Source organism: Phodopus roborovskii, unplaced genomic scaffold, assembly GCF_943737965.1.
Source record: "Phodopus roborovskii unplaced genomic scaffold, PHOROB, whole genome shotgun sequence".
NCBI classification, from domain to species: domain Eukaryota; kingdom Metazoa; phylum Chordata; class Mammalia; order Rodentia; family Cricetidae; genus Phodopus; species Phodopus roborovskii.
The window spans coordinates 95,911-109,844 of NW_026125902.1; positions in this window are offsets into that span (position 1 = coordinate 95,911).

Genomic DNA, 13,934 nt, shown 5'->3' on the forward strand with positions numbered 1-13,934 from the left:
CTTCCTTCAGAAGTCAGCTCCTTGCTTCTGATCGGCTGGACACTGAGGTAACCACAAGATGCTATCAAGTGTAAGATCTGCACATTCCTTTTCCTATTCCAGCCTCCTCCGTTGTCTCTGGGCAACCCAGTTCCTTCGGCTCTTTGCCTCCTGAGGCAAGTATACAGGGGCAAGGCTGGAGAGGCGAAGCCTGTCACCCCTTACCCGGCTCCCTCGCGGAGCACTGGCTGCAAGTGTTCCCAGGTTGGGGACCCTGAAGGAGGCTCCTGCTACTTTTGACTCAGGTGGGGCAGAAAAGGGTGGCTGGGTTTCCTGAGGAGAACCTGTGCTCTTTGAACTGCAGGAGGGAGGGACACAAGGAAGAGAAGAAGCTGTGCTCAGGTTCCACTGGTGAAATGTGGAGAATCATCTAGAAGGTTGGGCCAGAGGTTTATGGCAGGAGGCATGGGTTTTCATGACAGCAGAGAGAGTATGTTGTCCCGTGAAAAACAACCTGCTGAGGAGCTATCCCCTGGCTTGGACAGGGCATAGTATTTCACTCACGCTGGACCAAAAAACAAAACAAAACAAATCAAAACAAAAAACCCACCAAAAAAAACCCCCAAAAAACAAAAACAAAAACAAAAAAATTCAGTTGCAGACAAATGCTGGGGGCAAAAGAAGATGCAGCAAGATCCAAGAGTCTAGAGGACAACAATATTTTATTAATTAATTTATTACTAGTTTATTATCTTTACTGTGGTTATGATTAGAAACAAGTTGTCCCAGTGCTATGAGTTGCCATAAAATTCACCATTCTCCTTCCTGAGCATCATGTGCAGTGGGATTTCAGGCAGGAGTCAAGCAAGTTGGCTTGGGAGCAACATGATTTCATGAGGAGCACGTGGCCAGTGATTTCCAAGGGGACCAAAGAAATTATTAAGAATAAAGTGGGGCTTGATGGTAAACCATAACCAGGGAGGAGGGAACATATGGCATCCCTGGAGCCAATGAGCAAGTTCATTCACTTCCATTTGGACACTCAGAAGGCAAGTTAACGTTGGGACTTTCAGGAAACTAGTAAAGGGTGACCCAGAAGTCAGGAAGCAGTTGCCTTTGGCAGGGTTCAGGGTAAAGCAACAGAACAGAGAGTGGCGATTGCTGAAGATGTAAGGGCACCTGGCTGTGCCTCAAAGTGTGTGTGTGTGTGTATGAATGAGTGTGTGCAAAAGCATCTGTGATTATGAATGGGTACGTGTGCAAATGCATGTGTGAATGTGTGTGTGTATGAATGAGTGTGTGCAAAAGTGTCTGTGATTATGAATGGGTATGTGTGCAAATTCATGTGTGAATGTGTGCGTGTGAATGTGAATGAGTGTGTGCAAAAACGTCTGTGATTATGAATGGGTATGTGTGCAAATGCATTTGTGAATGTGTGTGTGTGTGTGAATGTGAATGAGTGTGTGCAAAATTGTCTGTGATTATGAATGGGTATGTGTAAGGAATACGGTTTTTCTGCCAGCCGCTGCTGGTCTTGTCCCGCCGCCGAGCCAGCCCTAAATAACACACACCGAGACTCTGTATTTGATATAATCTGTTGGCACATTACTAGTTTCTTATCGGCTAGCTCTGTCTTAATTATTTACCCATTTCTATGTATTTCCACGTGGTCTTACCAGCAAGAGGCGGCTGGCGGTTCTATTCTCTCCAGATTCTCCATCTTGACTCCTCCTCACTACTTCCTATTTCCTCCTTGTCTACTAGCCCCCTCCTATCTTCCTTTCCTATTGGCCAACAGTGCTTTATTCACTAATCAGCATGAGAAACATTTACAGAATGACATCTCCCATCATCTCCTCTTTTCTGTCTAAAATAAAAAGAAGGGTTTTAACATAACAGTTATCAAATAAGAATCACAGTTAGCACTATTTAGTCCATTAACATTTAGTAAGATTTGAAGAAAATATTCCATCATCTATCCTATCTTTGTGTCTAAAGTCTAAGTAACTTATCTTTAATACTAAGGAAAACTATAACCATAAATATCTGTCTTCAACTCCCTCAAAGACCACAGAAGGATAGTATATAAACTCTAGAAATGACAGAGACAACTCACTGCCTGGTTACCCGAAGTTCTTTTTTAATCTTCCATCTTCAGCCCATAGGCCATAGTGTGTCTGGCAGACTCTTCAGCAAAGCAGGAAACTTTGAACTGTCTTCTTGTATTGGCAGTTTGTCAGTCATTTTTCTCTGTGTCCTGCAGACTGTCTGGCAGACTCTTCCATGAAGCAGGATCTCTGTAGCACTGTCCATCTTGAATCAGAAGTCACTTTTCTGTGCATCCTGCATGTACAGCTTATATAGCATAAAGTCAAACAGTCCAGACAAGAGCAGTATCTTGTCCAAATGGCTAGTCTTGCCATATTGGAAGCAAACTTCATAACGCATTTCTTCAATGCCCATCTTCCTTTCTGACGCAGGTGGTGTTGCCAGGAACAATTATGTCTCATTATCAAGAAAAACCCTAAACCATTTTAAATGCCATATTCTGTAGGTCTTTGAAAGGTTTGAAGAATGCCTATCTATTTCAAATACATCTCTGCATATCTAGAAAACCTAACTCACCTAGCTATAAGTTTTTACTATTATAGGTAACTATCTAAAATCTGTACTACATTATACATTACATTTCTAAATGAGTTATATAAACACAACACCTAAACAAGAGGAGACATATACTTAAATTTATATCAATACATGAAAATCCATTCCAAAATAAAGTATGCATAGCTATACCAGGTATGTGTGCAAATGCATGTGTGAATGTGAACTAGTATGTGTGTGAATGTGTGTGTGCACACGTGTGCTAATGTGTGGGTTAGTGTCAATGACTATGGGTGGGCATCAGAGATGGAGGTCACACAAAGTCGTGATCAGTCTTCTGTGTGGCTTAGGAGAGCAGGATGTTAAGAGATGTCAGTGTGGGAGAGGGGCTTGTGTGGTGGAGATTCTGGGTAACCAAGGGAGACCAAGCTTAAGACAAAAACCACAGTAAAATGAAGGAAGGGAATACTGGCCCCGGAGATGAACAGGATGGATGGAGGACAAGGGTGATTCTAGGGGCACCAGACAAGTTACATGGGGGTAGGAATTCTGGAGGTCTCCCCTAACCCTAGAGCCATGAAACACAGAACATGACGGACATTCTGTTTTCTGCTGGACTTGGGACTCCAACTTAACGCAGGTTGTGGGACCAGATCTCCAAAGCGGGAGTCGAACTTGGTCCCAGAGAATCTGTTGTGTGCTCTGATTGTGCCACACCCACACCCTGAGAACGTATGGGGGGTGAAACACGTTTCTGCCTCTACCAGACCTGCAAGTACACCTTCTCAGGAGTGTACTATCTCTAAGGGAGAAGTCAGGTCTCCTGTACGAGTGACTAACATGACTCTCCATCCCCTTACATCAGGGAGGAGTCTTGTGAAGCCTTGCCTGCTGTGAATTCTGTGGAGAAAGACAGTGCACACAGAGACAGAGGCATCTCACTTGAGGCTGAGGAGGACTGACTGTGACTGTGTATGGCAACACTCAGGTGAATGCTGAGCGGTGTCCTGCCAAATCAGGAGGCATGGGTGAGTGTCTCGGGGGCCAGGGAGGGGCTCTCAGTTTGGCAGCAGTAATCCTATGTGCTTCTGTTACCAGATATGCCATTTGAACTTGGGCAAACCCTCCCCACACCATAACCTGTGTGCAGGTGTAAGGGGTCCTATCAGTGCCAAGTATCATGTGTATACAGAAAGGAGAGAGACATGGTGGGTAGGGTAATGAAGAGACTGGTGGTGACACTGAGTCCTAAGATGGGGAGTAGATGCTTACAGAAGAATATGGTGGAAAGGGAGACTCGGCCAACCTCTGTGTGGTCTTTTCCAGATGAGCAGCAACAAGCTGTGCATTACCAACCTGAAGCCCAACCTCACACAGTGCCTCAGCAGGTAAAGAAATTAAGTTGTTACACCCCCTTTAGCAGCCATTGTCCAGACAGTGTCAACTGTGCCTCAAACTCTGAGGTTCTAGCACCAATCCTGTCCTGTGCTTGCATTGCAACCTTGGGAAAATAACTTCTCTTTGGGCCTCAGTATCCTCATTACAGGAAAGACCAAAAAGTTGAGACTGTGTGGTTGGTCACCAAGGTCTTGCGAGCTCTGCCATTCCCCATGGCTGTCACCAAGGTCTTGCAAGCTCTGCCATTCCCCATGGCTGTCACCAAGGTCTGGGAGCTCTGCCATTCCCCATGACTGGGACCGTTTTAAAGATTCCCGTCCCTTCTGTCTTGGTGGTCAGACCTGATCTTGCACATGGATGTCTGTCCTTGCAGGAAATCTCCCAGGTTCCTGTGGTGCTACAGTGGCCCACAGTATTTATACCTATGAACTGTACTCCAGTGACTTTGAGTCCTCAAATGATGATTGCTTTGTCATGGGATCCCTGCCAGCCCGTGACTATACCCTGCTTGTGAGTACAACAAAGACCATGGAGCCAGCTCTGGCTTATGGTACTGTGTCAAAATTCGTGCTTGGTGCTTGGTGCTGTGGGGGTAGGAGCAGCAAGAAGAAGAAGAAGGAGAAACACGAAGGGGAGGAAGACATAGAGCAAGAGGAGAGGGAGGGAGGGACCAAAAATATAGGGGAACGACAGAGGTACATTTCAGCCTAACTCGCAAACCAGGATCCTCCAAAATTTAGTATTTCCTGCATGACATGCTTGGGAAAGTGTCTTTCTGAGCCGTTCACTTCCTGTGGGCATGCTTGGAAAAATATTCTACACAGCAGCGTAAAAGAGGACAACCTCAATGCATACAGAAGGCAGGGGCCTTCAAAATGTTGAGAGTACTCATCCACACTGAAGTGAGCAGATATGAGAGAAGGTTCTGCTGAAATCTGAAGGCACGATTGGAAGGGCCAGAGAGGCCCAGGGAAATGTTCCAGGCCAGCAGAGAATGCCCCTGCTAGATGAGTTTGGCTTATCCTTCCTGACAGTGGGGGAGTGGGCAAAATGCAGGCAAGTGCCAGTCTCTGAGGAGGACCATACTCCCATCTTCCCTGGTGCTGTGCTCATCAGAACGGCTCTTGGTCATCTTCAGTGTGCCTGGGAAGGAAAGAGTTGACAAAAAGTAGTGTCTTGGGGATGATCTATGGAAGGAGGTTGGAGGGAAAACAGCTCAAGTGTGGGTCAGGGGATCAATCCCAGGCCCAGTGGACTAGTGTCATTTGCTCTCGTGTCCACAGCCATTCACACTCCCCCAGCCTGACCTTGCAGAGTCCCCGGCTTTCCATGAGTACTGGCGGTAGTTGTCATCCCTAGTGTTTAACCTCCTGGCTTCTCCTCTGCTTGCTCTCAGGTTGTCTAATGTGGTCCTGCTGCCCTGCATCACCACTGCCTCTCCTGTGCTACCGGCACAGGTCCTGGTAAATGAGTGGAGTGGGGCCAACATCCTTGGAAGGGATGGGCTTTGTGCATGGGAGAAGGAGAAGCTCGTAGAGACTCATGTTTGGTGGAAAGGAACGCAGGCTGAAGGGTCTATTGTGGTCGGGTAGGTGTCTTGTCAGAACTCACTCTCTCATATCCCCTCCTTTGCAGGTCTCCAACATCTGTTTCCAAGGCCCTGAGAATGTCAACCAAACTCCTACCAACTCCACCCAGATCACTGACGTCTCCAACCAGAGCCCTGTAATCTGCACCCAGCTCCCTGACACCTCCGACACGGTCCCCGAAGTCTGCACACAGCTCCCGGACGCCTCCAACCCAGTCCCCGAAGTCTGCGCCCAGCTCCCTGAAACCTCCATCCCGGGCCCCAAAGTCTGCACCCAGCTCCCTGATGCATCTAACCTGGTCCCCGAAGTCTGCACCCAGCTCCCAGGTATCTCCAACCAGGGAGCCCTGTCTGCTGAGGTGGATAGGCAGAAGGAACTGGATGCTGCCGAGGCTCTCCTGCTTCTGCACAACTCCCCTCAGGCCTGGGAGGAGACGTGCAGCGGACCAGGTAGCTGGCTCCTCGAGTGAGGACCACGGGGCAGATAGCCCGTGGAAACTGGAGGGCTGGTTCCCACATACTGGTAGCTAGATTGCGTGGTTTCATGGACTTGAAGGCCCGAGCCTCGAGCTCTTCAGTCTGACTGAGAAGGGGCACTCGGAGTCCACTCAGCAGATCTTTGCTTACCAAGGGTTTTGCCCACACAGCACTGGGTCAGCACCCTGAAGTCAACAAAACCGGGAGGCCTTCAGGGCACTGAGTTCTTTATGCAGTGCAGGAAGCATATGGGGTGAAAGTACTAGGAGAGAGTGCTGTGTCCCACTTCCCAGCAGCCCGAGAAGGCCTGGGAAGATATGCACAAGCGATAAGGGTCTGGAATGGAGGGAGATCATCATGCTGACTCGGGAAAGTTTCCACGTAGACACGGAACACGGGTGCTTTCCTGGGCTGACTTTTGACAGCAAATCTCGAGTCCACCGAGGAAGGGATATGTGAATTCCGGGGGAAATTTCATAGCCAGGGAGCCGGGAAAGGAAGGCTTCTGAGTAAAAATGGCCAGTGAATAGCAGTGTGTGAGTGAGTGAGTGGGTAGTCACTCTGGGTAGATACCTGAAACAGAGGATGCCACATGAGGCCAGAGATCTTGCTTCTCACAGAGGTCTATCATGGTGGGTGATGTAAGCCATGTCGGGAACTCTGGGACCGGGGGTGAAAGATTCTTGTCAGAGCAAGGGTCTTATTCAGAGATCTTGGGCTTGACCAAAAGGGACCCGTGGCAGGGACTGTTGGTGGCACCACTACTGGAGTGAGGGAATTCAGGTAGGAACAGGTCTGTTCGTTGGTCCCAGTGGGAACCTTAGACCGTTTGGTCCACGGCGTTACGACTGGAGAGCCAGGCAGTGACATATTCGTAATCGGACTTTGCCTTTTCGTTTCTCTCTGCAGGTCCTGATGGGGAGTGAAGGCTGCAGCTCTCCTGCCTCTGGATGTCACCTCAGCCCACACACTCTGCTTCACCGGTTGACAACTGGACACCTTGACAGCACCCCACTCTAGCACTAAGATAGCTGTGAAGTTGGCCTGTCAAGGACTGCCTGGTTCTGAATTTGCAACATAGTTCCTGTCCAAACTGCTCATTTTGTTTTCTTAAGGCTTTAGGCATGCTGTGGGCTTTCAAAATCTTATCTTGAGGTAGGGAATGGCTTAACTGTGGTTGTGTATTCTGGACCCGGCATTGTGTTTGTTTGCTTGTTTGTTTGTTTGTTTTTCTTTGTAGGACATGGATCTTTCTGTGTGTCATAAATGCTGAACCGTGCAACAGAATGTGAACTGTCTGTTCATAAGGTTCTGAATCCATAACGGTGGCAGCAATTTCTGTTTCTTCATTGTTTGCACACTTGTACAATCCTGTAGGAGCCATATTTTTAGATATGTCAGGATGCTTCACCTGCGTCTAGTAGTCTCTGTGTGAAATCGAATAAACGTTTCATTGTTGTAAAGCACTGAGAAGTACAGGCTGACTCTTTAAACGATGGAAGCCGGATGTTTGGGAATAGTGCTTTCTTTTCTTGGGCTCTAAGCTAGCTAATAGTTTATTACCTGTTTTATTAAGGCGCCAAGATCACCAGGCATCGGGTAGAAGAAGCCTCTGTCAAAGGTGCAGCCGCCCCATTGGCTTACCAATTTGAGCTTGTGTAGTAAATCCTCCAAAGAGGACTTTTCCCTGTCCCATGGCATGTCAGTGTTTACCATGTGCGCAGAATGAACTGGGATTGGGGAAGAAAGCCTATCATTCCACCTTATAATGCAGAGGTTAATAGTAGTAAGACATTGTCAAAGCTGTTAGTTCCGTATGTCAGTTTTGTCGCAAAAGTTCCAACCACATCCTCCCTTTGCTCCCAGGATCTCGTCCTCTGGGACTCTAATCATGTGGTGTCAAGAAGCACATTTTAGCAATTAAGCCTTGAATATCGTTGTGCTTTCGATTTGTAAGCTGATTATGCTCTTAGAATTCCCTGCTCCACACCACCAAACTGGAAAGTATTTCAAATTTGGTGTGCAAGCAGTAAACATTTTGCACATGATTCAGAAGCAATTCTTATCTTACCCTCAATAATAATGGGCAGTAAGGTTTTTCATTGATTTTAAACAGGAACCTTGTATGTTGTGCATGAATGTAGTCATAACAAAAATTGTGACCCTCAAGGAAACCCATGTAAAATAGCTAGCCCTTAATCATATCTTACTCTAAAATATTTATGTTTAATTTGCTTTGAGGTGGGGGGATATGTAAAGCAAGACTGATTCCTACTGATACTCCGAACCTACTCCCTTATCCTTGAAATGACTAACCAAAATGGAAGAACAAAACAGAAAGAAAGAAAAAAGGAAAAAGGGAGACAAGAAAACAGTATTTAAGGCATGATATCGTGATGTAGTGCAGAATTGACTACAAGAAGTTTTTATCTTTTTCCTTTTTATCGTGGCCACATGATCTCTGTTGACCAGTAAAACTGTTGGTGTATGCATAGAGAATTGATCTCTGGCAACAGAATTTCAGCATCTTCAGAAGGTGAATATTCCCCAGCTCTGCATCTTGAGACCCTTTCTGCACATGTTCCCTGCCTTCTTGAGAGGAATTCAGCAACACAGGAAGGTGGTTTGCCAGAAACATCTTGCGTAAGCAAGACAACTCTCATCCCGGTGATCTGGGCATGCTTCTGGCCTCCCCTGAACATTTTATTTATATATTTATTTATTCAGTGTTTGTGGTGATATTTTATTTGTGATCTAACAAAAAGTTTGCCTGAAGATCAGAGTGAGGAGCTAGCCTCACTGGTTAGCCATCAACATCAGGCAGTGGTGCCACACACCTTTAATCCCAACACTGGGGAGGCAGAGGCAGAGGCAGAGGCAGAGGCAGAGGCAGAGGCAGAGGCAGAGGCAGAGGCAGAGGCAGAGGCAGAGGCAGAGGCAGAGGCAGAGGCAGAGGCAGAGGCAGAGGCAGAGGCAGAGGCAGAGGCAGAGGCAGAGGCAGAGGCAGAGGGATGGATCTCTGTGAGTTCAAGATGAGATTGATCTAGTCTAAAAGAGAAATACAGCCAGGGAGAGGTGGCTCACTCCTTTAATCCCAGCACTTGGGACCTCATGTCTTTAATCCCATTACTGGGGAGGTGGAGACAGGGATGATGTATCTGCACCTAGAGAGGAATATAAGGCGGGAGGAGACAGGAGCTCAGTTCCTTCAGTCTGCGGATTCGAAGGGACGGGATCACAGCTTTGGTCTGAGTATTCAGTAGAGGAGAGAGATCTCTTTTGTGGATGGCTCCTTTACTTCTCCAACCTTTTGGCATTTACCCTGCTATCTGACTCTGGGTTTTTATTCATAAGATCTATTAGAACTCTTGCTACAAATATTCTCTCATATGTATCCCAAATGCCCTTTACCCTTCCCTCTTTCCTCCTAGAGAAGCCCCCAACCTCCCCCTTCTGCTCCAGATCCACTGCTCTTCTATTCTCCTTCAGAAACAAGCAGGCCTCCCAGGGGTATCAACAAAACTTGGTATATCAAATTACAGTAAGACTATGCACATACCTCCATATCAAGGCTGGAAGAGGTAGACCGATACGAGGAAAGGGGTCTTAAAAGCAGACAAAAGAGTCAGACACAGACAACGCTCCCAATGTTACGTGTCCCACGGGAACACCAAGCCACACACACAATCATTATGTATATGCAGAGGACCTAGATCAGGCCTATACAGCAACTGGATTGCCTCTTCAGTCTCTGTGAGACCCTATGAGCCCTGCTTAGTTGATTCTGTGGACCATGTTCTTGTGGGTGACCCCCTACAATTCACTCTGGCTCCTATAATCCCACCCCCCCCCCCCCCTTGTCTGAGGGATTGCTCACAGTAATGTTTGGCTGTGTGCCTATGTCTTAGTTAGGGTTTCTATTGCTGTGAAGAGACACCATGATCACAGCAAGTCTTATAAATAAAAACATGTAATTGAGATGGCAGCTTACAGTTGCAGAGGTTTAGTCCGTTGTCACAACAGTGGGACATGGTGACATGCAGGATGACATAGTGCTAGAGAGGTTGCTGATAGGTCTTCATCTTGTACAGGCAACAGGAAGTAGTCTGATTGATACACCAGAGTGTGGCTTGAGCACATCTGAGTCATTGAACCCAACCACAGAGATACACTTCTTTCTTTCAAACAACTGCAGTCTCTGCATTTGCTCCAATCACTTACAGAATGAAGCCTCTCTGGTGATGATTATGCTAGCCCCCAGTCTACTAGAATAGCAGAATACCATTAGCAATCATTTCCTGGCCTTTTTACCTGAGTCACGTTTAGTTCTATCCTAGGTCTCTGGCCAGCTAGCCTCTGGTTCCTGGCCATCCAGGCCCTGTCAGGCATGACCTCCTTCTTGTGGGGTGGGTCTCCAGTTGGACCAGTCATTGGTTAGCCACTGCCACAAGTTCTGCTTGTTCCCAACACATCTTTCAGGTGGGTCAAACGCTTAGTTGCTTAGAAGGTTTTATGACTGGATTGGTGCCCTGGCCCCTAGACTGGAAGACTTGCCTGGTTATAAAAGATGGCATTCTCTTCAGACTTTAAAAGAAGAACACTCAACTCTATATGGAAAAACAAAACACCCCAGATGGCTAAAACAATCCTATACAATAAAGGAACTTATGGAGGTAGGAGGCATGACCATCTCTGATTTCAAGCTGCACTACAGCATTCTAAAAAAACAAAGCAAAGCAAAACAAACAAACAAAAACATGGTATTGGCATTAAAACAGACAGATTGATCAACCACATAGAATTGAAGACCTAGACATAAATCCACACGCCTGTGGACACCAGGTTTTTCATAAAGAAGCTGGAAAATGAAAGTATGTCTTCTGAACTGTTACAGAGGCAATGAACCTCTGAGAAACAGGAGAAACCAAAAAGCCAGACACCATTGGAGCCAGGACTCACAATGAAAGTATCCCGAGGACAGGTGGGTATCCTGTCCATCAGAAGCCCCCTGGTTAGAGGAAGACCAGATGGTGAGGTGGTCCCAAATCTTCCTGTACCTCAGATGGTCAGGCAAAATAGACAGAGAAACCCAAATGCAGTTAAAGAGGAAGGCAGTGACCAAACTCATCACAAAAGAAACCATCGCAGTGTGGCATCAGCTGGTCAGCATCATCCAAACTATAGCAAACCACACGATTGTCATCTCTTGCAGGACCCAAAGGAACCCTGACTTCAGTTGTGTTCACACAGCTTCACCACAGCCCGGCAGTATGGTAGCTGTGAAGATAGATCCCTGTTTGCCAAACTAGGATGGACAGCTTGGTCCAAATAAGCCTGTGGAGCCAGCTGCCAGAGGCACCAACACCAAACCCCCGGCACAGTGGCTCTGGTGAAGGAGTATGAACCAGCAAGTGGGGTGGGGAGTTGCTGTGGGGAGAGCCTCCAGTTGGCACTGCATGGTCGCAGTACCTCTTAAGATGCTTCCCTAAGATGATGTACTCTGGCCCCCAAGCAAGGCTGTACCAGCGATGCAGGAGAGGAGTCACTAAGCACCAATCAGAGCTGTCTTGCCAGCATGCATTCTTGAGTTCTCTGCGGACATCTTGAAGAAATGCAGAGTCAGTGATGCCCACCATGCAGAAGAAAGGTCACCTGGATGGTCCTGAGCTGAGGCACTTTCCCATGCATCTGCGTCCCTTTCCTCCTTCCTCCTGTTTTCGGCACACGTGGTTTACGGCGATGGCATCCAATCCTGCTTTCCTTTCTTTCGTTTCTGAGGCCCCGGGCCTCTTGTACTATCACTCTGGCAGAGGAGAAAGAAATTGGGAAATTGATCAAGAGTGGCTTTGTGTCTTCTACCTGTGCCCTCTTGTGCTTGCATCCTTCAGTGTGCTGAAAGCAGCACCAGCCCTCACTAGAGGCTGCCACCCAAGCTGTGTATTCCCAGGCTCCTGTACAGGAGCCCAAATAAATGTCTGTAGTTCACAAATGACCCATTTCAGGCATTCTCTTTTGGTATCAGAAAATGGACAAGAGTACAAACGGACAGATGTCATTGTTGCCTCAACAATATTTGAAAATACAGGGATGGCTTTGGATGTCAGTGATGGTTAGAGGCCGGCGGGCATAGCTTTCATTTGTGCCTGAGAGCAAAGGAATAAAGAGCCAGGCGAACTGACATCGCCTAGACTAGAGGGGAATACTTCCGGACCATGTATCCTGTAAGAGACAATATCAAAATATGCGCATGTATCTAAGGGCACAGCATAACAATAAATAAACCTAAATTGAAAATTGATTAAAGCCCGGAATAGATGTATGTGTGTATGCTTGTGTGTATATTTTTATAAGTGTAGGTGTATATGTACACAAATGACCAAAGGGCATAACAAGAAAAGTTCAACATCACAAATGTATTAGGCTGGGTTTCATAGAGGAACAGGAGTAGAAGGGTGTGTGTGTGTGTGTGTGTGTGTGTGTGTGTGTGTGTGCATGAGTGTGTGTGTGTGTGGTTTGTGTGTGTGTGTGTGTGTGTGTGTGGTGTGTGTTCGGCTGTGGCTGTGTGTGCAATAAAAAGGATTTATTAGGTTGGACAGAACTCGGTATCTGCTCATGTGGCAGCTCCAATCTCCTTCTGAAGGCTTGGAAATTTCTTTGAGTGCTCCTGGTATTTCTTAACAATGAATATGGATATGCTGGTGACTGTAGAGCAGCTTCCACAACTCACAGAAGGTGGGATCTCTGTGGGATGAGCCTGGAGATACCCTAGAAAAGAGAAAACCTTGGTTAAGGTCTCATGAAGGCCTGACTGCAACCAGGCACCAGTAATGTGCCACAAATCAGTTTTATGCCATGGCAATATTTGGCCTACTTAGAAATCCAGTTGTCATTTTTTTTTCTTGGTAAACGTAATGTAGTAGTGAAAGATTTGAAGCAAACAGGAAAGAGAGGTTTTGTACTGGTTTTATTTGGGGTGTGGTCAAGGTGGTAGGTCCTGTGGTTCTGGTACAACTCTCTCTCTCTCTCTCTCTCTCTCTCTCTCTCTCTCTCTCTCTCTCTCTCTCTCTGTCTCTCCTGCAATCAATTTTACTATGGGTGGTCATTTTGTCAACGACACTTAGTACCTCTTCTACACACCTGTCCTTTTCTACCGTCTAGTAATGTTTCTTCCATTCCTAGCCATTCCTCCATTTCCCTCACTCAATATCACTAAAAGTTTTCAATAATTGAAATGATCTTAAAGTTCAAAACTCTGCTGAACTCACCTCCTTGCACTTTGGTCAAAAGAGGACTGATTCACACACAACAAGAAATAGGACACTGCTAGGTCCCTAGCAGCTCCACAAAACCCTTCCCATCAGAAGCAGCCATTATGCACTTCAATGGCTACTGCACATGTCCCTAGGTGTCTCGTGGGTTTTGTCCCAAGATCCCCCTGTGAGCACCACGATCAACAGACGATCGAGTCCCTTACACAGAATAGACTGATATTTATACACCTCTCTACTACTTGTCAAACGTAACAACACACAGGCAGTATTAAAAGGAGTCAGGGGATTGTGAAGGACATACATCCCAAAGGTCTGTACCCATTCAGGGCTGATGCAGTTTATCCCTGAATACTTTGCATGTGTGGATATTTGAAGTTACAGGTGTACCACAGCACATTTGGATGGACTGTTTGGACCTTTCTGTGCAGGAAGGAGCTGGGACTTCACTGCACAGCTTATAGAAATTTTACTAAAAATAAATTAAGAGCCCAAACATAAAGCAAACAGAGTAAAATCACGCAAAAGGAACTGTGGACTAGTAGTTCTGCTGTGAGAAGCAGGTGTCTCCATATCCTGCTTTGGTCCATGGGCTCTAGGGTTCAAACTTATAACTGCCT